Below are 27,507 nucleotides of genomic sequence, written 5' to 3' on the forward strand. Positions count from 1 at the left end.
GAAAAAAATGTTGCAAATATAACCAGTTCAGATGACCAAGATTAATTTCAGTAGTGATAGGTCATGCCTGTAACATGTATCCCCTAAAAGGATGTTATAAGAAGAGCACACCACATCCCTGGAATATTACTCACCATCACAGTACATTCAGAAGGAAAATCTCAGACAACACAAATTAAAGGACATTTTACAAAATCACTGACCAGCAGTCTTCCAAACTGTTGGAGGTAATGAAAGTGAAATATACTGAGCTGTCACAGATCCAAGAAGACCCAAATGTGCTTTTTAAAATTATTATCATTATTTATTTATTTATTTAACAAAAGGAAACACTGACAAAACCATAGGATAAGAAGGGTATAATTCCACACAATTTCCACCACCAGAACTCCGTATCCCATCCCCTCCCTTGATAGCTTTCCTATTCTTTAACCCTCTGGGAGGATCTGGACCCAAGGTCATTGTGGGATGCAGAAGGTGGAAAGTCCAGCTTCTGTAATTGCTTCCCTACTGAACATGGGCGTTGACAGGTCTCAGGTCTTTTTCCCTAGTGGGGAAGGATTCTAGGGAATCGGAGCTCCAGGGTACATTGATGGGGTTGTCTGTCCAGGGAAGTCTGGTCAGCATCATGCTGGCATCTGGAACCTGTTGGCTGAAAAGAGAGTTAACATAGAAAGCCAAACAAATTGTTGGCTAATCCCTATGACATACTGAAAACTTGATTCTGAACAGAAAAAGAATTAACAAGAAACCTAGTGAAATGTGAATAAAATGTGGAGCATAATTCATAGTGATAGACTAATGTGAATTCCTCAGCTTAGACAAATGAACCACAAAATGCAAGACATGGAGATTTGGGGAAGCTGAGTGAGAGGAAGACAGGAAATCTCTGTGTTGGCTTTGTAATGTATATATGTATATATTTGTAATGTATATATATATGTATATATGTATATATTTGTAATGTATATATGTATACATATATTATATATGTATATACATATATACATATATATGTGTATATATATGTATATATGTATACATATTTGTAATGTATATATGTATTTGTATATATATATTTGTAATGTATATATATGTATATATGTATATATTTGTAATGTATATATTGTAATGTATATATTTCTAAAATAATTTCTAAATAAATTCTTCTTAGGTTAAAATAATCCCAACACGTTCTCAAAAATCCAATAAAATATCCTTGTCTTTTGAACGATTTAATTATTTTAATGTCTTATCGTCTATTTATTTATTTATTGGATAGAGACAGTCGGAATTTGAGAAGGAAGAGGAAGATGAGGAGGGAGATAAACCGAAAGTCACCTGTAGCACTGCTTCACCATTTACAACGCTTTCCCCAGCAGGTGGGGATGAGGGGCTCAAAACCTGGTCCTTGCACATTGTAACATGTATACTCAACCAGGTGCACCACCTCTTGGCTCCCCTTACTTATTATTTTATACATCCATTCATTTACTGTTTTGAAATTTTTAATAAGTCCAAGTGAGGCATTTTGCTATGCAAAGAATAAAATGACTCTTAGCTCCTCAGAGAACTTTTATATAAGCCATTCTTTTATATGCCAAAATTTTCATCTTTACTTATTCAATGTATTGCTCAGAATTAGCAATTTTTGTTAGGTAAATATTTTGGATTCCATACTCATGTTACAGACATTAATTGACTATGTGATTATGAACTAGATTCTTAGCATCTACCTGTGTCGCTGTTTCCTAGTCTGGAAAATATATATAATTATAATTGCCATCTTCCAAAACTGTTGTAAAGGTAAAATAAATACATGTGGAAATCAGGAGATGGCTCCGTAGGTGAGGTTTATGACTTGCTAGGTTGATTGTTGTATGCTTTACATTGGGTAGTTCTCCCCCGCCGAGAGAATTAGATCAGTCCAGTTAGTTTTGCGGGCCTGCTTGGCCCCGCCCCGAAGGAACCCCGCCAAAGTGGCAGAGTTCCAGAGTTGAAGAGTTGCAGAGGGCCAGAGTTCGAGAGTAAGAGAGAGTGCTTGCGCCGCCACAAAGAGACAGCAGAGTTCTGTTTGGTGATTAGTTTGTCTTAGTTTATGAATCGTTGTTCCTGAATAAAGAAATACAGCTTCCCTGCCCAGCCGTTGTCTCCGTGTCTCTGTTACCCGCCCGTGAAGCTAGCCCAGCCGGCAAGAGCCTCCGAATTTTAACAACAAATGGCGCCCACGTGGACCTGACCTGCGCATCTCTCAGATAATTGAAGACAACTTGGCTACCTATGTACTATGGCCTTCTCTTCTGCTTGTGAAGAGATCTCCAAAGGCCTCTGCTCTTTCTTCACGAGACTGTTTTGCTGTTTCTGGAACATTTATCTCTGGACCACTCTGTGGTTTCCACTTGCTCGGCGAACTCAGAACAGCCAGCGGGAATAGCCAGCGGGCGGGAGGCGAGGCGCAGAGCTGCTGTTTCCACCTGGTTAAACAGCCAGCCAGCCAGCTGCGCCCAGACAACCCCGCGCACCGCGCCCGCAGCCCCGCAGCCCTGCAGCCCGCAAGAGGCCGACACCAGCATGCTGGAGCCCGATGCCAGCACGCTGGAGCCCGATGCCAACACACTGGAGCCCGATGCCAACACGCTGGAGCCCGATTCCACCATGCAAGAGCCCGATGCCAGCACGCAGGCCAGCCCACAGGAGCTGGCTCTCCACTGCGTGGCGCAGGGCACTGGATGCGTGATCTCTCCACGCTGCTCGGCCACTGTGAGCAGGGCAGCAGACATGGCAGGGCCATGGGGCAGGGCCGCAGCGGCCTATCATGGCCGCCACCCCTGGGCACCTAGGCCCACACCTTCTACAAGCCTGGCCTGCCTGCCCTCTTGCTATGAATTCTGGAATGATCCCGGACCTCCTGGACCCCCGGGCTGCCTGCCGAAACTGGGCACACGAGATCTTCAGCCGCCGGTCTGGTCTGAAGGCAGACAAGCTGGAGTATGCAGAGATTTGTACAGAGATCGCAACCTGCAATTCCTAGAAGTGAAGCTGCACAAGAAGCCACCTCCAGATGGTGAACCCCCCTCCAACAACTAAGACAGTACAGATTTAAATTCGTGTTTGAAATGACATGTCTTCGTAACAAAGGTTTCTCTCCTTGTGTATTAATGACCATGTTTATGTGTATGTTTAAAGTTTGGTAAACAGTAACTTTAAGGCTAAATTCTTACTAGTCAAAGTTAAATGAAAAAGGTTTTCAACGTAATTCTCATAAAGATAAAATTAACTTACATTTAAAGTCTGAGGTAAAAATTAGTTAACAATCAATATATTTTAACTAAGTTGGTCGAAACAAAAGGTTAAATAGACTTGTTGATATGTAAAACTCTCTATTACCTTCTCTATTAGAAATGGTAGATCGCACAATGGCTATGCTAATTATTCTCATGCCTGAGGTTTCCTTTCCTGACTCCATCTTGAATGGGTGTAACAAAAAGTTAAAAGACGTTGTTGATATGTAAAAGTCTCAAATTCCTTCTCTATTAGAAATATGCTAATAACAAGTTTTGTTTCATAGTAAGTAAATTGCAGCCAGCTGCCTTTGGGTCTCTAGGCCGTTCCCCGCCCCCATGCAAATGCCTGTCGAGGCAAGTAGCCCCCCAGAGGCAAGAAATGTTTTTTTTAAGCTGATAAAGTTTAGCCCACAGAGGCAGATATGGCCCCCTCAGGCCTTCCCTTAGCAGCACACTGGTTCTTGTTACTTGCTTGCATGTTTCTCCATGTTTGTGCCAGTTTCTTTTTATAAAAATGCCTATATGATATATGTTTCTGTTCACCCCACACCCTTGATACTATACTCATTTAGTTAAAAACAAAAGGGGGAATTGTTGTATGCTTTACATTGGGTAGTTCTCCCCTGCCGAGAGAATTAGATCAGTCCAGTTAGTTTCACAGGCCTGCTTGGCCCTGCCCCGAAGGAACCCCGCCAAAGTGGCAGAGTTCCAGAGTTGAAGAGTTGCAGAGGGCCAGAGGTCCAGAGTTCGAGAGTAAGAGAGAGTGCTTGCGCCGCCGCAAAGAGACAGCAGAGTTCTGTTTGGTGATTAGTTTGGTTTAGTTTATGAATTGTTGTTCCTGAATAAAGAAATACAGCTTCTCTGCCCAGCCGTTGTCTCCACATCTCTGTTACCCACCCGTGAAGCTAGCCCGGCCAGCTAGAGCCTCCGAATTTTAACAATAGTTGATGCCTTGGATTTGCTTTTTGGCACTATCTGGGAGCAAAATGAACAACACCAAGGGATCCTCACAAATGACAAAATCGTGCTTTATTCTTCCTCTCTCCTCTTTCTCTGTTCCCTTTTCTCTCTCTCTGTTCCCTTCTCTCTCTCTCTCTATTCCTTTCTCTTTCTCTCTGTCTCTCTGTCTCTGTATCTGTCTCTCTCTCTCTTTCACACACACACACACACACACACACACACACACACACACACACACACAGAATAAAATTTGGACTTGAAAAGTGAATCGTATATTGTACATGGATGAGGACCTTGATTCTTCTTAGGTTATGCATAAAAAATAAACAAACAAAAACATTATTTTTCCCCCTCTCCTTATAAACATCAAGAATGAAAAATTGGACTGGGGAGACTGTTCTGTCCTTTGGGGGGTGGGAAGCACAAGTCCCTGGGTTTATTTACCTGCTCTCTTTTTTAAAAAAAGTAAACATAAATAATAAGAAAACTGTTTCTTGGGTTTATCAATGACTATGATTGTGAGATTTATATATGGTTGTTTTAATAGAGGAAATGCCAAAACTCAAGCATTGCAGTTCCTCGGTGCAATTCTACTTAATTCTATAGAATTCCCCATTACCAGCTCATGGTTTATTTTGTCATTTCTAATCTCACATCATTGACATTCCATCAAAGGTTTCCACAGCAAGTTATCTGCCAGTTCTCACTCTTTCCTGCCCTGTGTTGTAGGATACAATTAAATTATGATATAATTCTTAATGTTATATTTATAAGTACTCACATGCCTGAGGGCTTTAGCAAGAGTTACATTTTTTACATAGAGAAAAAATACATATTCAAAAACATCAGTTTCTGAAATGCAAAAACATTACTTTAGTACTTAACTTATTTATTTATTTAGTTTTCAAGGCAAGAGTAAAGTCAATGTTTTCCCTAGGCAACTTTATGAAGTAGTAGATCATTTTGAAAAGGTTCTTTTTTTGTTTTTATTGAAAAAATTCTGGTGGTTCTTCTAGCTTTTTTTTTTCCCCCTCACAGCATATAGGTGACAGTCTATATCAACTCAATATTTCAAGTCTGTGACCATTTATTGAATTATAAAATTTTGACACTAGGGGGCCTGGTAATAGTGTACCCTGCTAAGTGCACATGTCAGCAAGAGCAAGCATCCAGTTTTGAGCCCAGCTCCTCACCGGCAAGGCAGATGGTTCACAAATAGTGAAGCAGGTCTTCAGGTATTTATCTTTCTTTCTCTCTTTCTATTCCCTCCCCCTCTCAGTTTCTCTCTGTCCTGTCAAATAAAATAGAAAAAAAAAATGGCTACTGAGGGTTGTTGTGTTGTAGTGTTAGTACTGAACCCCAATGATAACCCTGGTGGCAAGAGAGAAGAGATTAAAACAATGAACTTACTGTCAGATAACTTACTGTCTAGTGAGTGTATACAATCAAAAATAGCTAGAAAATAACAACTCTATCAAATTTACATGGAGGTTGCTTTTAAGGTTTAACTGATTGTTTTGAAGGACAGAGCAAGAGACAAAAATATGGAGAAGGGAAAAAGATATTTGAGCTGAATCTTCAAGAATATATAAGGGTTCAGGTCAGAGAAATAATTTACTTGTAAAGTATGCTTTTTTCGCCATGTGTGTGACCACGGTTGAGTCTAACCATCAATGGGAAGCTATCTGTTGTAGCCTCTCTCTCTCTCTCTCCCTCCATCCCTCCCTCCCCCGTGTGTGTGTGTGTGTGTGTGTGTGTGTGTGTGTGTGTGATTCTCTCCTCTGTCTCTATCTAAAAGAGTATCAAAGAATAATGTGTATAGACAACTGGATATGATATGTAGAAAAACATGATATTATGAATACAAAAAGGTAAAGTCAAGGGTAATGAGGCAAAATATTCTTGGGAACAGTGTTTTAATTATCTTACATTCCAAATTAGAAATTAAAGTTTTTAAATGCTTTATTTATTTATTTACAACCAGAGCACTGATCAGCTCTGGTTTATGGTGTTACAGAGGATTGAACCTAGGACTTTGGAGCCTCAGGCATGAGAGTCTCTTTGCATGACCATTATGTTATCTACTCCCACCCAGAAGTTAAGTTTTAATTTGCAGTGTACGGTGTTCTATAGGAAACCCTGTGAGTATTGAGAAATTAAGGAGTGGTCTTAGCTACGACAGAGGTCATAGCTAAGAACAGAGTATGCAAGAAATGACGAGTAAAACAAGAAAGAGTATTCTTGGAAAGTAGTTATACATTCACCACACACATTTAAGACAGTTTAACGAGAGTAAGCAGACTGCTAAAGGTTTGTATTAGGATGCAATTAGGAAACAGAAACTACTGCAGACATTCAATATAGAAATGAATCCAATGCAAAGAACTAGAGAGTCATCGTAGTCTGTAGTGGAATATATGGAAAAGTAGGGGGAAAGATTCCAGAAATCAGCATTCAGGAAATAGGAGAATGCATAAATTTAAAGGGACTGACACCAATGACCCAACCGTGTCCAGCACCTGAAAAATTACAAGGGAATAGCCAGAAATAATGGGTAAAACTGTATCTTTACAATCTGTCATACCCTAACACCTACCTAATGTTGCACAGATGCAAGGATGGTTTCTAGTACTCCTTGTCTTTAATCTCATGTAATGTCTGTCATTGGTTAAATCTAAAGCAGAACACTTTTGGCAGAAATTCAAAGAAATTGCATTCTGATGTTTTGCATTCTTGCAATATTTGTAAAGGAGAAAACCTGGGAAATGTTATCAAGTTGCCACCACACATTCTGGGATATTCGAAAGTGAAGCTTGATATTATATAAATGACATACAGAGTAAATTCTGTAGTTCTCTGATACACCAAGAAAACAACAAACTGCAAGTCTAATTTCTAGGAATGCTTGAAAGTTGTTCCATCCTTTTCTTAGACCCTGTCCTGCAATTCAGGTACACCAAAGTCTAGTGAATTAAGAGTTTCCCACTCACTAGGTCTCCTGAATCCAATTCCAACTGAGTCTAAAGTGTACTCATGATGATTTTAAGACTTGGATGATTTGAAAGACCCTAAATGTTTTTGCTGTACTGAGGTGTAATTGCCAGGCTCTTTAAGTCTCAGAGGGAAATGATCGTTGAGTTACAAGGAAAATTTCCTAGCATGTTCTCAAACATGTAGGAAAGATTCTATCCAACACAATTCTGACTATATCCACAGCACATACAAAAATATATTCAGGTTCTTATATCCTTCGGTTGTCTCCCCTTCATCTAGGAAAAAGTCTAAAGTTGTTAAGTAGCATCTTCCAGGTGCTTCAAGCTGTAGTCCTTGACTACCTCAAGGATTCATCGCACACCACTGTGTTTCTAGTTTGTGGTTTGAATACTCACAGGTTACGTTCAGGTCTTTGCTGACCTTCTTACTCCATCAGGGATATCTTTGCTCCTATCTTCTACCTTGACTCTTTTGATTCGTCTTTCAAGTATCGGTTGCCTGCCTTATACCCTGAGGGTCTCCCCTGCTCATCAGGCTCAGGCCTCCAATTATTCTCTCCTCCACATCCTGCTCTATGCCTCTCCTACACCAAATTTACCTAGTATAATCACATAATTATGTGCATAAGTTATTGTTAATTGTTTGTTGCATTTCTGTCTCTTCCAGTAAATTTTACAAAAGCTATGACCTCTGTCTTATTTATAATTGTGTCTTCAGGGCTTAACACAGATGCTGTCAGAATAGACATGCAATAACTGTGTCAGGATACAAAAAAAGAAAGAAAGTGAAAGAAAGGAAGAGGGAAGCAAGGAAGGAAGAAGGGCAGCAGGAATTTCAACACCTCTTGCCCAGTAGTCCTTCTGCATATTACTAGTTTTATATAAATCAACTCTTAGGAATTATTTTTATTACATTTTCTCTTCTTCTTCTAGTGTTTGCCACATTTTCTCTTGAGTTGTAGGAACTCTAGAATTTGCTAAATTTCTTGACTTCAACTGTTTTAATGTATTCATGTAAATCAGGACACCTTAATTCTTTTTTTTTGGTTCAATTGAAATCTCATAGATGGCCCATTGTTTTGTTTTTGGAATCAATTTCGCATATAAGAGAGAATGTTTCCACAACAATGAAATAAGAAGAAATAACAAGTCACATACAGGAGTTCTAGTTTAAATGTATTCCTTGGACAAACACTGGGGAGTTTGACAGCTATTTCAAGAATGAGAAAACTTTTTGAGCATCCAGAACACCCAATGATTTGTGGCAGCTGCATCTTCAGAGTGGTGGTTTACCAAACAAGTGGGTGAAATTAGCAAGAAAATAGACTTATTTGATTGTTAAAATAGGTCATGAGATGGTGGGAGGAACATTCTCATGCAAAATTACGATTGAATAGGGCTGGCTGGTGGCACAGTTGGTTGAGTGCACACATTAACAGTGCACAAGGACCTGGGTTCAAACCTCCAGTGCCCACCAGCAGAAAGAATGCTTCACAAATGTTGAAGCAGTACTGCAGTTGTTGCTCTTTCTCTTTCACTCTCTGTTTTCCCCTTCCTTCTCTATTTTTTCTGAAGTAAATAAATTAATTGAAAAATATTCATGCAGACAATAGCCAAAAGAAGTTGGAATGAAAATACCAAAGCAAACTAATTTCCAACAACATATGTCTGCATAAAGATGTTACGAACTAGATATTCATGGAACACATGAAATCAGAAAAGATGAGATTGTATCATTTATAACAAAATGGGTGGAACTGGAAGTGGTTATGCTCAATGAAATAAATTGCAAGGCAAAGGACAGATACCAGGTAGTTTCACTTGTGAAGGTTAAAAATGGGTACAGGTATAATCAAGAAACTGCTAGCATAGTTCAGAGACCAGCCCAGATGGTAGTCAGGCACCGGAACAATAGAACAGTTCAAAATTTACCAGATTGGGAGTTGGGCTATAGCATAGCGGGTTAAGCACAGGTGGCATAAAGCATAAGGACCTGTGTAAGGATCCTGGTTCGAGCCCTGGCTCCCCACCTGCAGGGAAGTCACTTCACAGGCGGTGAAGCAGGTCTTCAGGTGTCTATCTTTCTCTCCCCCTCTCTGTCTTCCCCTCCTTTCTCCATTTCTCACTTTCCTATCCAACAACAATGACAACAATAATAATAACACAACAATAGAGCAACAAAAGGGAATAAATAAATAAATATTTTTTAAAAAATTTACCAGACTGCTGGGCTAGCATGGGGGTGCCTCTTCTCGCGTGCGTACTCTCTGGGTTGGAGAGAACTCAGTTAGAGCCAGCCTGGACTGCTACTCACTCAGCGATGCGAGAGAGATGACTCAGGAACAGAGCTGGTGGTGGCAAGGTGATTCAATTCTTTATTCATCAGAGAGCCAAGGCTTTTAAGAGTCAGACCTGGAAGTGACAAGATGGAAACAGAAATGGTTTAGCATGGTTTAGAAAGGGGCGGAGAAAGGCAAAAGAGACTGGGAAAGGTAGGAACTTCCTTAGCAACTGTTGCGAGGGTTTTAACTGGTAGGATAAGTAATACTCTGCAGGCAGGGAGGGTCTTGAGGGTAGAAAGAAAATAGATTAAAGGAATGGAATGGGTAGGGATTGTGTAGATAATAAGATAGCAGGCCATAGTATCTGGAATGCAGGTTGCTTTGTGAGGCAGGGAGTCTGATAAGACCACGCAAACCTTGGCGGGTTTTGTCCCTCCTTGCTCGACCTCTCAGTAGAGAGAGAGAAACTGACAAGATTGATGTCCCCTCAAGTCAAACCCTGTCAAACTCAACCACATCCTCACAATTTCCGACACCAGACCTAGGGTAGGAATAATGCTAACATTCTGCTTCTGTAATCCTTGCCACTTTAGGTAAGGCAGGACACCTGTTTCTGGGAAAACAAGATGTGGTGCAAGCCTAAAGCTCCCCCTGCCCCAGTCATTAGATTTCAGGTAAACAAGACAAGTCCCAGAAACTACAAAATATTGTATGTAACCAATGCTGGCATATACTGCAAAAAGTATTTTAAAAGATGCTTGTGTCTGTGCTTAGGCATTTAGTCCTTGGGTAGCTCCTGCCTTAGTCTTCCCTGGGCTGGACCCTCAGCTGAGTAGGCTTAAATAAAATTCGTACTCAACAACCAGACTTGCTGTGGAGTATTGTGATTTCTGTGTGGAGAATTCTATCCAATTACACACTCAGATGTGAAATACAGATAACTAAAACATCTCCATCTACAAACCCCCTGATTGCATTTGTCTATTTTGTTTTCTCCACAGTTTTTATTCATATTTATTTGCTTGAGGGCATGGTTCTGCTCCCAGCCACTAAAATGAGAACTAGGGGGAGAGGCAGGTGTTCAATTTTTTTGTTTAGTATCTAAATTAATGCTTAGCACACAATAGGTGCATAAAAATATGACTTAAATGAATGACTCCATTTGATATGTTCCATGCACAAAATACCTTAAAGACATTGTCTTCTTTAATCTTTACAACCTTGCAAATAGATGCTATTACTATATATCACATTCTCAAATAAAATGTAAATTGAAGCACTGAAAAGTTAAGTACTATTCACTTAATTCACGGGCAAATAGTTAATATAGATCATCCAGCCCTAGCCTGTGTGCTCCCAGTGACTATATTTGTCCTCTATGTAATTCTTGAATGATTGACTGTGCTGTCCCTGGTTTACAAAGGGAGAAGTAAAGCTTAGTAACTGTAAGCTTCTCAAGATCACAACAAAGGTAAATTGAGATGTTGGGATTCATACTCATGATTTGGCTACCTCAGAAATAAAACATATGAATCCCATTTTTAAATGTTATGAGATGCAGTGTGCTTTGACACAGGGAGACATAAAAATTTACAAATGCACAATCATTTGCATATTGATAAACAACCACCCAGAAGCCCTCTTGTTCAGTATTTCACCCAATGTGACCATTTATCTAGAAATTGTTCTTGAATTAAAGAAGTTTCTGTGCAACAATATAAGCCTTTATAAAGAAATTGCCATTAACCCTACTAACTAAGGGAAAAAGACGGCAAGAATGGTAAGCATGTTTGTGCAAGGTGGTACAACTACCCATAATTAGAAACTAATTAAAAACTAAGGGCTTATATTTTAAATTTGGTCAATCAGCTGATTCCAGTGCTCCAAATTTAACTTTACGTACTGAAAGATTTGGTATGTATAAGTTGGTATTCAAGAAAGTCTTGGGAATGATGACAATATACATGGAAAAATTAATAACTCCATCTTCAGTGTCAATTAATGCAATACCCACCATGGGGCACAAGTTGAACAAACCTCTTTAACATGAAAGGAAATGACTGAAGAGATAGAGAGCAGGAAAAATGACCAGAATTTCTCTCCAGTCACAAGGAAAGACTGAGAAATTTTAAACTAAGGCAACAAACACATGCAGGGACTGTTGTTTTGATTCTGGAAAGAGACAAAAAGAAATAGCCATCTGGAAATTCCAGTTTTTAAAAGGACATGAATAAACACACATGCCTTATTTTATATTTAATAAAAAATGTTAGGTACATAAGGAGACTATAAATACTAAAGATGTGCTCTTGCTTGCATTTTTAAAGCAGTTAAAATTGCAGTGATGCATCAAGAAGTATGACAGAAGACCTGGAATTTTAATAATTTGGAGAAGGCTTCTGATGCACAAAGGCAAGAGGAGGGATTAGATTCTTGATATCCAGTTCTCATCACACCAGGCCTCTCATATTAATGTTTGTTAGGAAAAGGAATCCACCATAATTCCTGCAGCCTTAATGTTGAACAGAAATGTCAATATGTTTTATTCAACCTTTTATTTTTCTTCATAAGTTGAAATCTGGCTCATATATCTTCAGGGCATAATAACTCTCAGAATTCTAACAAAAGACAAAAAATACAAATTTGCATTTTATAATTATTTGATAATTACTAATTTACTATTATACAGAATTCACCACTATGTATATTACTTTACATATGTTTGTGTGTTCATATTTATATATGCATGCATTTAAATATATATACATACAAATGTGTATAGACACAAAACCTTTTAAAATGTTTCTCTAAAGGTTAAGAAAATAAAATACTATAATAAAAAAATCTAATATGACTTAAAATATTACATGTGAAAAAATGTTTTGAGGCTTTACTATGTCTAGATATACATACATCTGACATAAAATCAGGACACATATAAAAAAATCAATAACAAGATCTCAGAAACTCAGCAATCAAGAATGGAAATAATCTAATTAGAGGACATAATATTTGAGTCCAAAAAAGTTACATAAAATACTCAAAACTGAACACAAAACATAGATGGGGACTGAAAAAGAAAAATCAAATGTTTTAAAATATTTTACTGGAGTTTCATAATTGAAAATTCCGCTATTAATCTGTTCATAAAATAGGAGTGATATCCTTTCTATTATCTACTGATGGATGGACACACAAACATAGACACAGACACAGACACACACACACACACACACAAACACACAGACCCGTAAGTAGAATTTATCACTATAGGATATTTAAAATCCAGACTTGCTGCATTTAAAATGTATGGAATTTATTTTTAAACCAGCCATATCTGAATTCAATGCCTTATATTTTGAGTTTTAATTCCAATCATGCTAATTTTAAGTCACAAACATATATCTGCCGGTAATGAAGGTTGTTTAATTAGGTCCAGATAAAATAGCTCCAATTCTGTTTCTGATCCACCTGTCAAAGCAAATCAGTCTTTTACATGGCTAAAAAAAAAACAAATTAGACTAGCTGATGACTTTTTGAATATTCAAGTAGACACACCGAGGATAAATCCAAACAGAACTTGTGACTGAACAAAAGCCTGAAACGTGACCTCAAAGATGAAGATCTTATTCTGCGAAAAGTAGATTTGCAGGTCAGGTCCTCTCAATACTATGAAGTCAAGGACAGGATGCAAAGAAGTAATGCCAAGGATAACAAAAACAGAACAAGCACTAAAAGAAATCAAATCTGCCACAGCTTAGGGCAACATACAAACTTGAGGCACTGTGTTATAAATACAAACAAAAACTGTGACAGAGGATCAGTTTAACATTCAATTTGACAAATTTCCAAAGCAAGCGACCTCATAACTCATGAAAATCAAAGGACCTAGAATTACATAGGGGATTACAAGACCGCTAAAAGGAGAAAATTCTTTTCCTCACTAGTCAAATATCAATAGAATTTGAGTAGGCTATTCTTAAAGACATAGGTTACTTGTATAATGAGGCATCATACACATGGTGAAAGACAGAGACAGAAGGGCAAAAAGTTTTGACATTGTCATGATGGCCCTGTCAAGTTTATAGAGAGCTAATTGAAGGGAGCAGAGAAAGAGTAACTAGAAATCTAACCTATGGTGTTTGACTAATAATTACTTCTATATGAACTTCTCAGAACAATAAACTACAACATGATTCACTTCTCAGATATGAGATGAAGTTAATAAAGTCTCCAGACATATGAATATTCAATAAATACCTCACCATTTCTTTTAAAAATTAGATTCACATCCAGCATTCTCATTCCCAAAATGCCTTAAACAAGAGATATGCAGAGTGAGAATAATAAGATATAATAATAACATTTCATAAAATTTATGTATGGATACATTGTATAACCATCTACTATATGTATTATTATATTATCATATTATAGATACATCCTGGATAATTTGTTAGGGGGAAAGATTAAAATCAAATGGAACATCTGAATATTCATTTGTACCAAATGTATCTCCATCCCAATCTCAAAGACAGAATTAACTCAAATTGGGTACTTGATTTATAGGTAAAAAATAATCTATAAAATTCTAGACATGTACAGGAAAATTTTTTCCCCAGATTAAAGCAGAAAACACATGAATCATAAAGGAAAATGAAAACCTGATGCTTCAAATGAAAACCCTTTGCTCTGCTAAACGTACTAGGAGGAAAATAAAAGACAAAGACTGGGGAGGTGTGTCATATATAATGCAGAAGGTTCAGCAGTAGGACTCCAGCCTTACATGTGTCATCCATGATTTTAATTCACAACATGCAGAAAACAAATAAAAATGTGTAGCTTCAGTTTATATATGAATAGATTTATATGAAGATATATAGACTTAGAACGTAGTCTTTATACAGAATAAAAAGTTGCTAGGTCTTTACTTGACAAATAAGAAAAATGGTTCAGATTTTAAAGTATTCAAGAGACTTGAAGAAACAGCTAAGAAAAGATGATGCTTACATGGCTATAAACACGGGAAAAGGTTATAATGGCGTCATTGGAGAAATGGATCCAGAGGGCCAGCAGACACATGAAAAAGTGCTCAGTGAGAGAAATGCAGACAAAGAGAACAACGAGGTATCATTTTATACCCATGAGAATGTCACACAATAGAAAAGACAGTGAAAGGAGTAGGGCAGTAGTGCAGCGGGTTAAGCACGGGTGGCGGAAAGCACAAGGACCTGACAAAGGATCCGGTTCAAGCCCCCAGTTCCCCACCTGCAGGGGAGTTGAATCACAAGTGGTGAAGCAAGTCTGCAGGTGTCTCTCTTTCTCTCCTCCTCCCTGTCTTCCCCTCCTCTCTCCATTTCTCTCTGTCCTATTCAACAACGACGACATTATCATCAACAACAACAGTAACTACAACAATAAAACAACAAGGGCAACAAAAGGGAATAAATAAATAATAGTTAAAAAATTTTAAAAGACAGTGAAATCAAATGGGACATTTCTGCATGGCTGGTGGGAGTGTAAATTGGTCCAACCCTGTAGAAAACAACTTGGGGATTTTTTAGAATACTAGAAACGGACCTATCCTATGACACAGCAATTTCTCTCCTGGGTACTTACCAAAAGGACACAAAAACACCTATCTTCGGGAGTAGGGCGGTAGTGCAGCACATTAAACGCGCAAGGACCAGTGTAAGGATCCCGTTCAAGCCCAAGACTCCCCACCTGCAGGGGAGTGACTTCACAGGTGAAGTAGATCTGCAGGCGTCTATCTTTCTCTCCCCCTCTCTGTCTTTTCCTCTCTCCATTTTGCTCTGATCTATCCAACAACGACATCAATAATAACAATAACAATTACAACAAGGGCACCAAAAGGGAATAAATAAATAAACATAAAAAATTATTTTCAAGATGTTGACTAATTTTTTGAAAGCATATGCTAAGTGATAGTAAAGCTGCATATATTCAGCCTAATGAATTGTTATGATTTATTTTCATTACACAGGGCTATCTACTGATCATTTCTGGAACCATCCGTTCCACCCCAGTTCCATGGCTGCCAGTTCTTAGCAACATAGCCCCGCCAGATATTCGTCGGGACGCGGCATCATCTAAGTTCATTTCCCACGTCTACGCTCGACCGGACCTGCCAATATACACGGATATCTTCGCCCACCCTGTCCAACGCTTGACGTCTCATCACCCAATCTGGTCCCCCACGCCTACACTGAACTTCTCTGTTCCAGTCTCTTGGAAACAGAGCTGGCAGTCAGCTGAGGTCAAGAACAAACACCTCATCACAGACCCCTGCAAGCGTCAACCCGGCTTTGAGCTAGCACGTTATGATTGGGCCCTCCTCAATCGCTATCGAACAGGACATGGCCGTTGCACCGCTATGTTCCATCGCTGGGGAGCCAGAGACGACCTGAACTGCCCCTGCGGCTCCAGACAGACTATGACCCACATAGTCAACGACTGCCACCTCTCCAGATTCAAAGGAGGTCTCGAAACTTTACATCAGGCCCAACCTGATGCTGTTAACTGGCTACGGAAGAAGGGCAAACGCTAGAAGAAGAAGAAGTGCACTAAGTACCAGACAACCTTGTATTAGGAGAGAATCAACAAAAGCATGAATTAACAGATGACTGGATAACGAAGGTAGGGTATATATACTTAATGGAATGCTACTCCACAATTTAAAAAGGTAATATTAAAAATAAAATAAAATTTTAAATATTTTTAAATATTTTATTTATAAAATAAAAAGTGGGGATGGCCACTGGGATTTGTGGATTCGTCATTCAGGCACAGAGCCATAGCAATAAGCCTGGTGGCAATTAAAATTAAAGTAGCAATATCGACATTTTTAAAAACATTTATTTAGTCCCTTTTGTTGCCCTTGTTTTATTGTTGTAGTTATTGTTGTTATTGGTGTCGTTGTTGGATAGGACAGAGAGAAATGGAGAGAGGAGGGGAAGACAGAGAGGGAGAGAGAAAGATAGACACCTGCAGACCTGCTTCACCGCCTGTGAAGTGACTCCCCTACGGGGGGGAGCCCAGGGCTCAAACCGGGATCATTAAGATGGTCCTTGAATTTTGCGCCACCGGCGCTTAACCCACTGCACTACTGCCCGAATCCCTAAAACTGACATTTTTAATGCAGAGGATAAGTTGACAGACCCACATTCTCTCCCCAAATGCATACACCCTGTAAACTCAGTCTAACAATGATAGAACACTGTTCTTTTCTTAATCTTTCCTATAAAAGAAAGCACAACAGTTATAGTAACATGTTTTTGATTTACCAAAATGCCTTCAAAATGTGTTGTTGTAGAGGCAGAGATGGAGAGAAAGAGTGAAAGACCACAGTATCAAAGCTTCCATTGATGTGGTGGGATTTAGGGCTCACACTTGGCTCTTGCATATGTCAAAGCAACACATTAGCCACTTATCCAGATGAGTGCCTTTACTATTTCATCAGCCCGCAAGTGTTTTATCTTTGTTCCCAAAAGAACACAAAGTAGGTCCTGATCAAAATCAATGTCTTAACAAAATAAAGGACACACTTTATGAATCTACTCTCAAAGTATTGTTCTCGTGGATATAACAGTTGAGTTGGGAAACTGAGGAAAAGGAAACTACCGGTACCCGAGAAATAGAGTGCAAGAGAATTTATAGTAAGTACCAAAAGATAAGGACATGTTTTTGTGAGCATGCTCCTACAGTTGTTCTTTGGGATGAAAGTCTGGGAGTACTAATGGGAACATTTCTTATCAGAGATGAATGTAAGTAATGAGAGGTCCTTAATCTCCGTGCTTTAATACCCCAACCTATGAAGTAAATATAAATTTATTCCACAGGGATGTTGTAGAAATTAATTGTGTGTGTGTAAGAACTTAAAACAATATAAGTTACATAATAAGCATTTCATCAACAGCAGCTAAATAATAGTATAACATCAACACCTATCACCACTTTTCTTTGTCTAGGACTTGGTCCGCTTCACACTAGAAAAGAATGAATACCCATTGCCCCTTCAAAAACTAAATGAAGTAAATCAGAAAACTTCATTTTGCTTTCCTGTATAATCTATAAATCTGGGGATCTTGGCCCCTGAAATTCTCTGAGATAAATGACAAGAACTTCATGCACAACTCCAGCCCTTTGTGGGAAGGAGAAGGAGCAGCAAATCTAAAACCTTAAAAGCCAGTCATTTTACTCAGAATGTGTCTTGAAAACTCCCTTTTCAACTTGATTTTCTTCAGTGAAATGTGCTGTGTAAGCAAAAATATTATTAGTATTAATAAAAATATTTCAGCCATGCTGCTTCTTGCTTCATATGCAATTCATTAGCAGCAGCTCAAAGGCAAAGCAAAATTTTCATGGCAAATAGTGTTTTATGGGTCTTTAGAACATCATACTCACTGGGTGTTCCCACATTCAGATGAGACCTTCACAGGAAGAGAGAAGACAGGCAGCAATGACTATTTGAAAGCCATTTTTCAGAGTTGCTTGGGGGAGATAGATTCATTCTGCTTATTGCTTCGTGGCCATGCACTGCCAGGAAGTTTCCATGCTTCTTCAAGATGCAAGTTGTAGTATGCAGAAATGTGACTTATAATGATGTTAAGACAAAAAGAAATATGAACAAGTTAAAGACAGGATGGGGAGACAGCATAATGGTTATGCAAAAGGTTTTCTAGCCTGAGGCTCTGAAGTCCCAGGTTCAGTCCCTAGCACCATTGTAAACTAGAGTTAAACACTACTCCTTCTCCTTCTCCTTCTCCTTCTCCTTCTCCTTCTCTCTCTCTCTCTTTCTCTCTCTCTCTCTCATTGAAATAAAATATTCTAGAAAAAGTTAATTTTAATAAAAAAGGTTTCACTCATGATTATGATGACCATAATTAATTAAAAATCAAAGAAAAGACCATTTTACAATGGAAATACCCCATCACATTGTTATTAATATCTATTGTCATAGTACACCAGTAGGTTACAATTCATTAATCACATGTATCACTCTGTGAATATTTTGACATATAATATCTCTGTGTTATGAAAACTTGAATACGTTTTTCTGAAACTAACTTGAAACACTTGATAAAGAAATCTATTAGCTAGAAAGTATAGGGTTAACTTAAAGAAGAAAGCCAGTGATCATTAAAAAGCTAAAGATTTTAAGAGAAGATAAATACTTCCTATTCAAATAAATAACAGTGTTTTATTTCACATAGATTCTTCAAAAGATAAATTAATTGGATCTTGTGCTTGAAAATCATTCACTCATCAACTGGTATCTATATCTATTGAGGGCCCACTATGTACCTGGCGTACAGCTATAGTAACCATGGGCCCTTATCTCATGCAGCTCAGTCTAGTTGAGTGGAGAAGAATGCTATCCTACTAGTAATCACAGAATTAGGGAATGTTATAAAAGACTGAGTTCTGAAGACCTCAGACACTTATAAGAGTTTGAATTTGGAGAACGAATAAAGGAAATGTCTACTAATACCTGAAGGGTAAGGAAGAGGAGACATACATGTCTAGGGGAAATATCCAGGCAAAGAAAATAGCTTGCACAATTGATCAGTGCTAGGACCTGGCACATTGTAGATACACGATAAATATTTATGGAATAGATTAATGCAGATTGTTTTATTTCCAGAGGTACTTGGCTTCTTATACTAAGAGTCATGCCCTCGAGATTGATGGGCCCCAGGACAAAACCCACTCAACATCTTACTTTTTCTTGTACATAGACCTGCACAGATAAAACCTGACTAAGATGAAAATGTCAGACTGGGAGTAAAAAATAAAAAGACTATTATAAGAAAGAAAGTAAAGAAAAGAAAAACAACAACAGAGAATCCCCAGCAGGGTTAGAAGATAGATGGAAAAGAAAACAGGATGTGGGCAGTGGCCACTCCATAAGCCCACCTGATGTTGGGTTTTGCATTAAATAGCTATCTATGAGCATTTGATAGCATTACTTCAGATTAGGACATGATGCCCCCTGCATAGTCAGTGAAGTCGGAATTTTCAGCAGTGATAGACTTCAACTTTTTTTTTTTTCTTCTCGAGACCCTTCTCTGAAAGTCAGAGTCTATAATGGTCACTCTGTGGGTTCATGGGGCAAGATGAGGTCTCTTTACCCTCTTTTCTTCATCCAATGGCAAAAGAAACCACAGACCCTTATGTACAAAGTCACTGCATACCACTTTGCAATTCACACAGTGCAGAAAGGAAGCATCAAAAATTATAAGCTGCTGCTGAAACAAGTCTAGGTTTTCTTCTCCAAGTTTAATGCCCTGGCATGAGGCTACTATCTCACAGAGGCGGATCTTCCTTTTTGTTCACCTACAAAGGATGGCTTTCTAAGATGCCCTGGAAGGCACCTTGTAAGCCATCTAAGTCTCTGTTTCCTAATAGTCTCTGACTTCTTGGATTATAGGAGGTTTATTAAGTATTAGTTCAAATTGAGCACTACTTCCACTAGCCCTTCACTAAAGAAAAAAAAATAAAATAAATACCTACACCAGTAAAATAGAAACAAATGCAACAGAAAAGGTCTTTGAGGTTTTGGGTACAAGGTCATAATTTGCTCTTGTAAAATACCTCTTTATAGATTAACAGTTATTGTTCTAATAGCATTGCCTCTATGTCAAAGCACCACTCAACACCAGAAAACTCTAATTTCACATGTTAATACACAAAAGGGACATAATCAATACCAATGTTATGTATTCTCAAACCAAACAATGGAGTCAAAGCACTTCAAGTCACAACACATCCTCAGTCTAGGTCTAGACTTCATTGAGAAAACAGAGGTATGAGATTCGATTCTTGACTTTAGAAAATGTATATATAGTAAGAAATGGAAAAATCAGTCTTTTTCTACCATGAAAATATGGATAAAGATTGTTAAATTACACAAAAGTACGATGACAAATAAAAAAATGCTTCTTGGTGTATATGAATATAACATCAGAAAAATACATGTCAGCACTAACGATAATCATATGCCACATTTTTCCCCCTGCTTTAGAGTGCATTCAAAGATATGTTTTCAATGGAGCCTCACAGTAATCTTGTTAGGTGAGGCAGGTCATAAACTTTCATGTTCCTTGTATGCCCAAATTCTTTTGAATTCCTGTCAAAAGTTGGTGACTTGCCCAAAATCACCTGAAACCTGGACCAGAAATGAAGCAGTCTGAGTCTAAGTCCAGTGTCTTCTGTATCAAAAATACAGACTAGAAAAACAAAACTATATTTCCTTTACACATATGCACTGGTGAGGTCATAGGGATACTTTGATAATTCTTGACAGGTCTATTTTTGCGATAAATTATTACAGGTATCCAACACAAGAAAATCTGGCGGATGAAAGGCACCGACAACATGTGGCAGTTAATTGAACCTATAATCAGGGGCTGCACCACCGTGGAAGCTCTGGATTATGTCAACAGGCATAATGATGTTGCTAAAATTATGCATCCACAATTATCCCTCAAAGGTAGGTGATAAATGAATTAATGAAGGACTAGAAGCACACACCTTCCAATACTTAGAAATTGACTGCTATAAAGTATACGGGAATGACATTGTATGCCAATATGGGCATTCTAGGTAGATATTATGCTCTTTATTCAAAATAGCAATTTAGGAAAGCATTGACAGTACTCCATAGAGCATCATGGTAAAAAAAAAAAAAGGAGAAATGTTTAGTGGGACATGAAGAGAATTAAAAAAAAATTGAAATAAGTCAGACACTATCTTAGGCATCAGAATATAATTGATCAGGGTATTTTTTAATTTTATTTTTAGTAAGGATACTTATTTCATGCACTGTCTTAGCTGATGAGACATCAATACCAGGAACTTGTAGATGGAGGTAAATTAAACCAAAAACATGGATTTAAGAAATAGAGAAGGGTATGACTCCTAAGAGGCCAACAAGTAGATGCCCCAGATGTCTTGTTACATGATTTCTGGGAGTCTCACAATTTGAGGGCAGAAAGGTGGAAATGCCAATTCTAAAGTCAAAGGAGAATTTGGAAACTTCACCATGAAGTTCTTAACGATATAGCATTGAACGTAACTATTTAATCCCTGTTAGACTTCAGCTGCCTTACCTATAAAACAAGAGAATGATGGCATCAACTGTGTGATTTCTTATGAAGATTTAACAAATAAATTTGAATATTTAGTCTGGCACCTTGCATGGAGTTAAGTGCTCAATGGACAAAGTCATGATCATTATTATTACTATAGGATTTCACACTGCTATAATGTGCATGTATTACAGGTAGCAAGGGAAGTCTTTTTTCTTTTACTTTTTTATTTATTTATTTTCCCTTCTGTTGTCCTTGTTGTTTTATGTTGTTGTGGTTATTGATGTCGTTGTTATTGGACAGGACAGAGAGAAATGGAGAGAGAAGGGGAAGACAGAGAGGGGACAGAAAGACATACCTGCAGACTTGCTTCACCGCTTGTGAAGCGATTCCCCTGCAGGTGAGGAGCCAGGAGCTCCAGCCAGGATCCTTATGGTCCTTGCTTCCTGCCACCTGCGCTTAATCCGCTGCACCACTGCCCGACTCCGGGAAAGCCTTTTACTAAAGGCACTGTACTACTAATCATATCAGTTCACACTGATGAACCTGTCTCCATTCATACGTCTATTTTTTCATGTTTTATAGAGGCAGACATGGTTATCAGGAATTGGCTCTTCTTTGTTTATAACATTTTGGTTGAAGTTTTATCACTCAAAATAAATGAGAAAATTGCCAACATGAGTCATGGTAGCAGTTTTGGTTCAATATCTGATGGGGATTGCGGTGTGAAAATTAATCACATAAAGGAGTATAGAGAACCATATCTGGGGAGTTGGGCACCTCAGTGGGTTAAGTGCACTTGGGCGCAAGGAACAAGGACTGGCTTAAGGATCCCAGTTGGAGCACCCAGCTCCCCAAGTGCAGGGGAATCGCTTCACAATCGGTGAAGCAGGTCTGCAGGTGTCTGTCTTTCTCTCCCCCTCTCTGTCTTCCCCATCCTCTCTCCATTTCTCTCTGTCCTACCTAACAATGACGACATGAATAACAACAACAACAATAAAAAAGGGCAACAAAAGGGAAAATAAATTATTTATTTTAAATATTAAAAAAAGAGAACCATATCTGCATTATGTTCATTCACTCTGGCCAGGGCCCCATTATCACAGATAATTGATAATTGACTGTATTTATTCCCAAAGACTCCCTTAAAATGGGAAGATCTCCGTGGCATCTATAAGATTCAATTAGAGGACCCTTATAAGCACACATCTAGTTGAACCAAATGAGAGATAAATTAACCTATAAACAGCATGCTCTTTCTTGTGGAATTCTCTAATGGTCTGATTTAGGATATCAGCAGATGAGAGGTCAGTGCCCAGTGCTTGCAGAGTTCAACCCATTCATTACAGTCAGGTTCACAATGCCACAGAGAGGTTCTAATGAAATACACTCCAGTAAACCTCAGAGGGCGACAGCTCAGGCGTGCACCAGGCATGAGTGTAAGGCAGCAGAGAGACTGTGATTCTGTATCTGTAGACAGGTAGGGGGTCCAGACAGAATCACTGCACATTTATTAAGTTGTATTCTTTCAGGGGAGAAACTCTTGCTGAGACATTTTACCTGTAAGTTCCCTTAAGCTTTTAGCTGAAATGCTCTAGTTCACACACAAAGAAAATTGCACTGTTTGTCACTAGTCAGTGTCCTCTAACATCAGAGCGTTAGTGGAATGAGAGACACAATCAAAAGGTTCCTGATCTCCGTCTTCCTTCTCATATATCACTTGAGGGTGCCTTGTCTGAATCCCTTTTTCTTGAGGTGGGAGGCTGTAGTAAAATTTAAGTATCTAGAACTCTTGACAAATTATAGTTCTAAATAGTACAAATATATATGCCTGCAACTTAAAAAAAAGTACTCAGGAGACCTAGGGAAAAAAATGCTGTGTAGCTATTTCCACTAACAAAAAAAATTTTAAATTGTCTTTAGTTCAAATTAAGAACATAACAAGGAAAGCACTTCTCATATACATATACAAATTCACAGAGATCTTGCTGGTTCAGAAATACCCTATTTCAAATGGTGCTAGTAAATAAATAGTAAGAGTGTCTCTTATATATGCTGTAGAGAGGATCCTGGGGCATAGCAACTTGGGCATGGATATTACTGTAACTAACACATTGAAGTCTTGATCTAGGTCCCCAAGGACCATGCTGAGAGGTACTTTAAGAGATGAGATGACTTCCTCTAAACTGACATGAGTACTTCAGAAAATGAATCCTCTCATATAGAAGTTTCTAGTGACCCTGCTGTATACATACTAAATCCCAATATATAATGAATAGCAGTATAGCGACATTTGAAATATTTCTTCCTATTTAGTTAATAGTTTGTTTTCAGATTACAAGTATATTTACATAACTCCACTTTTAGCTCTTTATATTAACTAATCAAAATTATTATGTAGTCTTAGATATTATTTCTCGATGCCCACAGTTTACAGAGATATTCAAGTGACACAAACAAATAATATCCAGGTAAGAATATTAACATTTGAAATTGTTTGGAATTATATTTTAGAATATAAAAGTATATATATAAGTAGTTTCTTTGCCTAAAAGATTTTTGTACATATCTGAATGCTTCGATTTTCACATAAATTCCATATTTAATCAACCTTATGTATTTTATGTTGCCTTAAGAAACCAAATTATAGCTTTTCTTCTTAGACACCTTCCTTACCTACTTCCTTCTAGGAATTGTTCCCTTTCTTCCAGATTCTCTAGCTTGGTGGTGTATAGTTCTTTATAGAAATTTCACAGGATTCTCTGGATTTCTGTGGTGTCAGTTGTGATATCTCCTCTGTCGTTTACAATTCTATTAATTTGAGTCTTCTCTCTTTTTTGTTTGGTTAGTCTGGCTAGGGGTTTGTCAATTTTGTTTAATCTTTCAAAGAACCAACATTTGGCTTCATTGATCTTTGGATGGTTCTTTTATTTTCGATGTTGTTTATTTCTGCTCTAATTTTAGTGATTTCTATCCTTCTGGTTGCTTTAGGGTTCCTTTGTTTCTCTTCCTCTAAGTCCTTGAGGAGTGCAGTAAGGTCGTTCATTTGAGCTTCTTCTTGGTGTTTAATATGTGATTGTATGGCTATAAGTTTCCCTCTCAGTACTGCTTTAGCTGTGTCCCAAATATTTTGATAGTTGTGTCTTCATTTTCATTTGTTTCCACGAACATTTGAATTTCCTGCTTGAGTGAATCTCTGACCCAGTGGTTCTTAAGGAGTATGTTGTTTAGTTTCCAAATTCTGTGACTTTTAAGAATTTTCTGTTTGTTGTTAAATGTTAGTTTTACTCCACTGTGGTCTGAGAAGATACTTGGGATGATTTCAATGCTCTTGAATTTATTGATGCTGTCTTTGTGGCCTAACATGTGGTCTATCCTTGAGTATGTGTTATGTGGATGTGGAAAGAAGGTGTATTCCAGTTTTTTGGAGTGAAGGACTCTGAAAATGTCCAAGAGGTCTAGTCTGTCAATCTATTCATTCAGTTCTCTTGTATCTTTGTTGGTACTCTGCTTTGTTGATCTGTCTAAGTGTGAGAGTGGGGTATTGAAGTCTCCCACTATTATTGTATTACTATTGATGTATTTTTGAAATTCTTTCAGTACGTGCTTGACGTATTTAGATGGTCACTCATTGGATGCATAGATGTTAATAATTATTAAGTCTTCTTGGCTGATTGATCCTCTAATCATTATGTAATGGCCTTGCCTATCTTTTATTACTTTATTTAATTTAAAATCTATTGTGTCTGAGATGAGAATGGCTGTTCCTGCCTTTTTTTTGTGGTCTGTTAGCCTGTATGACAGTTTTCCATCCTTTCACTTTAAGTCTTTGTTTATCTTGTTGTGACAGATGGAATTCTTGCAAGCAGCATATGGTTGGGTTATGTTTTCTGATCCATCCCCTCACCCTGTGCCTTTTGATGGGTGAGTTTAAGCCATTGACATTTATTGATATTATGGATTTAATGAATTGTAGTGCCATTGTTCAAAATAAATTTTTGTTTGCTCTGATATATTGCAAGTATTATAGTGATGTTCTTGTTTATAAGAGGTCTTTTATAACCTCTTTCAGGGCCAGTTTGGTGATGGTTGCTTCCTTTAACTGTTGTTTGTCTAAGAAGGTTTTGATCCCTCCATCTAGTTTGAATGAAAGTCTAGCAGGATATATTGTCCTTGGTTGAAGCCCTTTTTCATTCAGGGCTCGATAGATTATCTTGCCATTCTCTTCTGGCTTTTAGACTTTGAGTGGAGAAGTCTGCAGATAATCTTATGGGTTTTCCCCTGTATATGACTTTTTGTTTCTCTCTTGCAGCCTTTAGGGTCCTTTCTTTATCCTTACTTCTTCTCATTGTGACTATGATGTGTCTTGGTGTCTTCACGTCTGTGTTGATTCTGTTTGGAACTCTCTGGGCCTCTTGAATTTTGATGTCCTTTCCGTTATTCAGGTCTGTGAAGTTTTCTTCTATAATTTCCTCTAGAATGTTTGCTTCCCCTTCCTCTCTTTCTTCCTCTGGCAGGCCAATTATATGAATGTTACTTCTTTTGAGATCATCCCATATGTCTCTGTTGTTGTTTTCAGTGTCTCTCAATCTCTTTTTGAGCTCTTTCGCCTCTTTCTTAATTTTCTCTAACTCATCCTCTGTCTGACTAATTCTGTTTTCTGCTTCTGTTAGTCTGCTTTCCCTTCCCTCAGATTCTTTCTTCATTACAGCTATTTCAGCTTTCAGTTCTCTGATTGCCTCAAGATAATCAGTATTTTCCTTGGGGGTCTCAACTGTTGTTTCCCTAATACTGCCATTTCTTTCCTCCAAAGTTGTTTTCATTTCTGTGATTAATAAGTTTATTATTGCTTGCATACTTTTCTTATCTATGGTTACTTCTGGCTGAGTTGTAGTTTCTTCTGGGCTCTTGTCTTCATTTATTGGAGTAGCAGTTTTATTTGTTTTTGATATACCCATTTTTTAAATTTATGTGTTTCTTATTTTTATGCTCTGTTGTTCCTAAGTTGTTGTGTCTTGAATACAAGCAACACTGTACTAAATATCTTTATGACAATTGCACTCACCAACCTCAGGAATTACAATAGCAACAGAAGCAAGTATTGAAGCAGTTTAATCACTACCAGTTAACCAAACAATGTCTCCAGTCCATGAAGAAATAGTAGCCGAATCCCAATGAAGAAGAAAGAGAAAAGAAAGAAGGGATAGCAAGAATAGACAGTTATGCAAATCTACTATCCACTATATATTCTAGGGGTAACAAGAGGGGAAAGGGAAGAAAAGCAGAGATACACACATAGAGAGTCCACTCTGAGTCAAATTTCTTCCCCAAAATAATTCCTAAATTCAGAAAGACAAAGAAGGAAGGAAGAAGTATATGACAACATAAAAAAAAAAAAGAAACAAGAGAGAGAAAAGAGAAAAGATAAGAACAAGAGCTGTAATTAAAGAGCAGTGAAAGGAAAGTTTTTATTTTATTACTTTATTTTTAATTTAACTGTATTTTTTTTTTATTAGCTAGGAGGAGGAGGAAGGGGAGAGTCTGTAGAGGAGGTATGAGTAATGAGACAAGTTCCTCCCACAATAGATAAGATGCCCACTACCCTAGCAATGAAAGATACCCTAAGAGTTAATTCTGATCAACCTAAAGGGGGGGAAGATATATGCCTTTATATAATATTAATAATAAAATAGAGCAGGGTACAAAAAAAACCCTGTACCAGATTACATCAAACCTCGTGAGCAGTGGCAGCTGATTGTTAAGAAAGAAAAACAAACAAAAAGATCTCAGGACTAGACACGATAGCTGAAATAGACAGTTATGCAAATCTATTATCCACTGTATATTCTAGGGGTAGCTAAAGGAGGAAGGGAAGTTG

This window comes from Erinaceus europaeus, chromosome 11 (genome assembly GCF_950295315.1).
Source record: "Erinaceus europaeus chromosome 11, mEriEur2.1, whole genome shotgun sequence".
NCBI lineage: Eukaryota > Metazoa > Chordata > Mammalia > Eulipotyphla > Erinaceidae > Erinaceus > Erinaceus europaeus.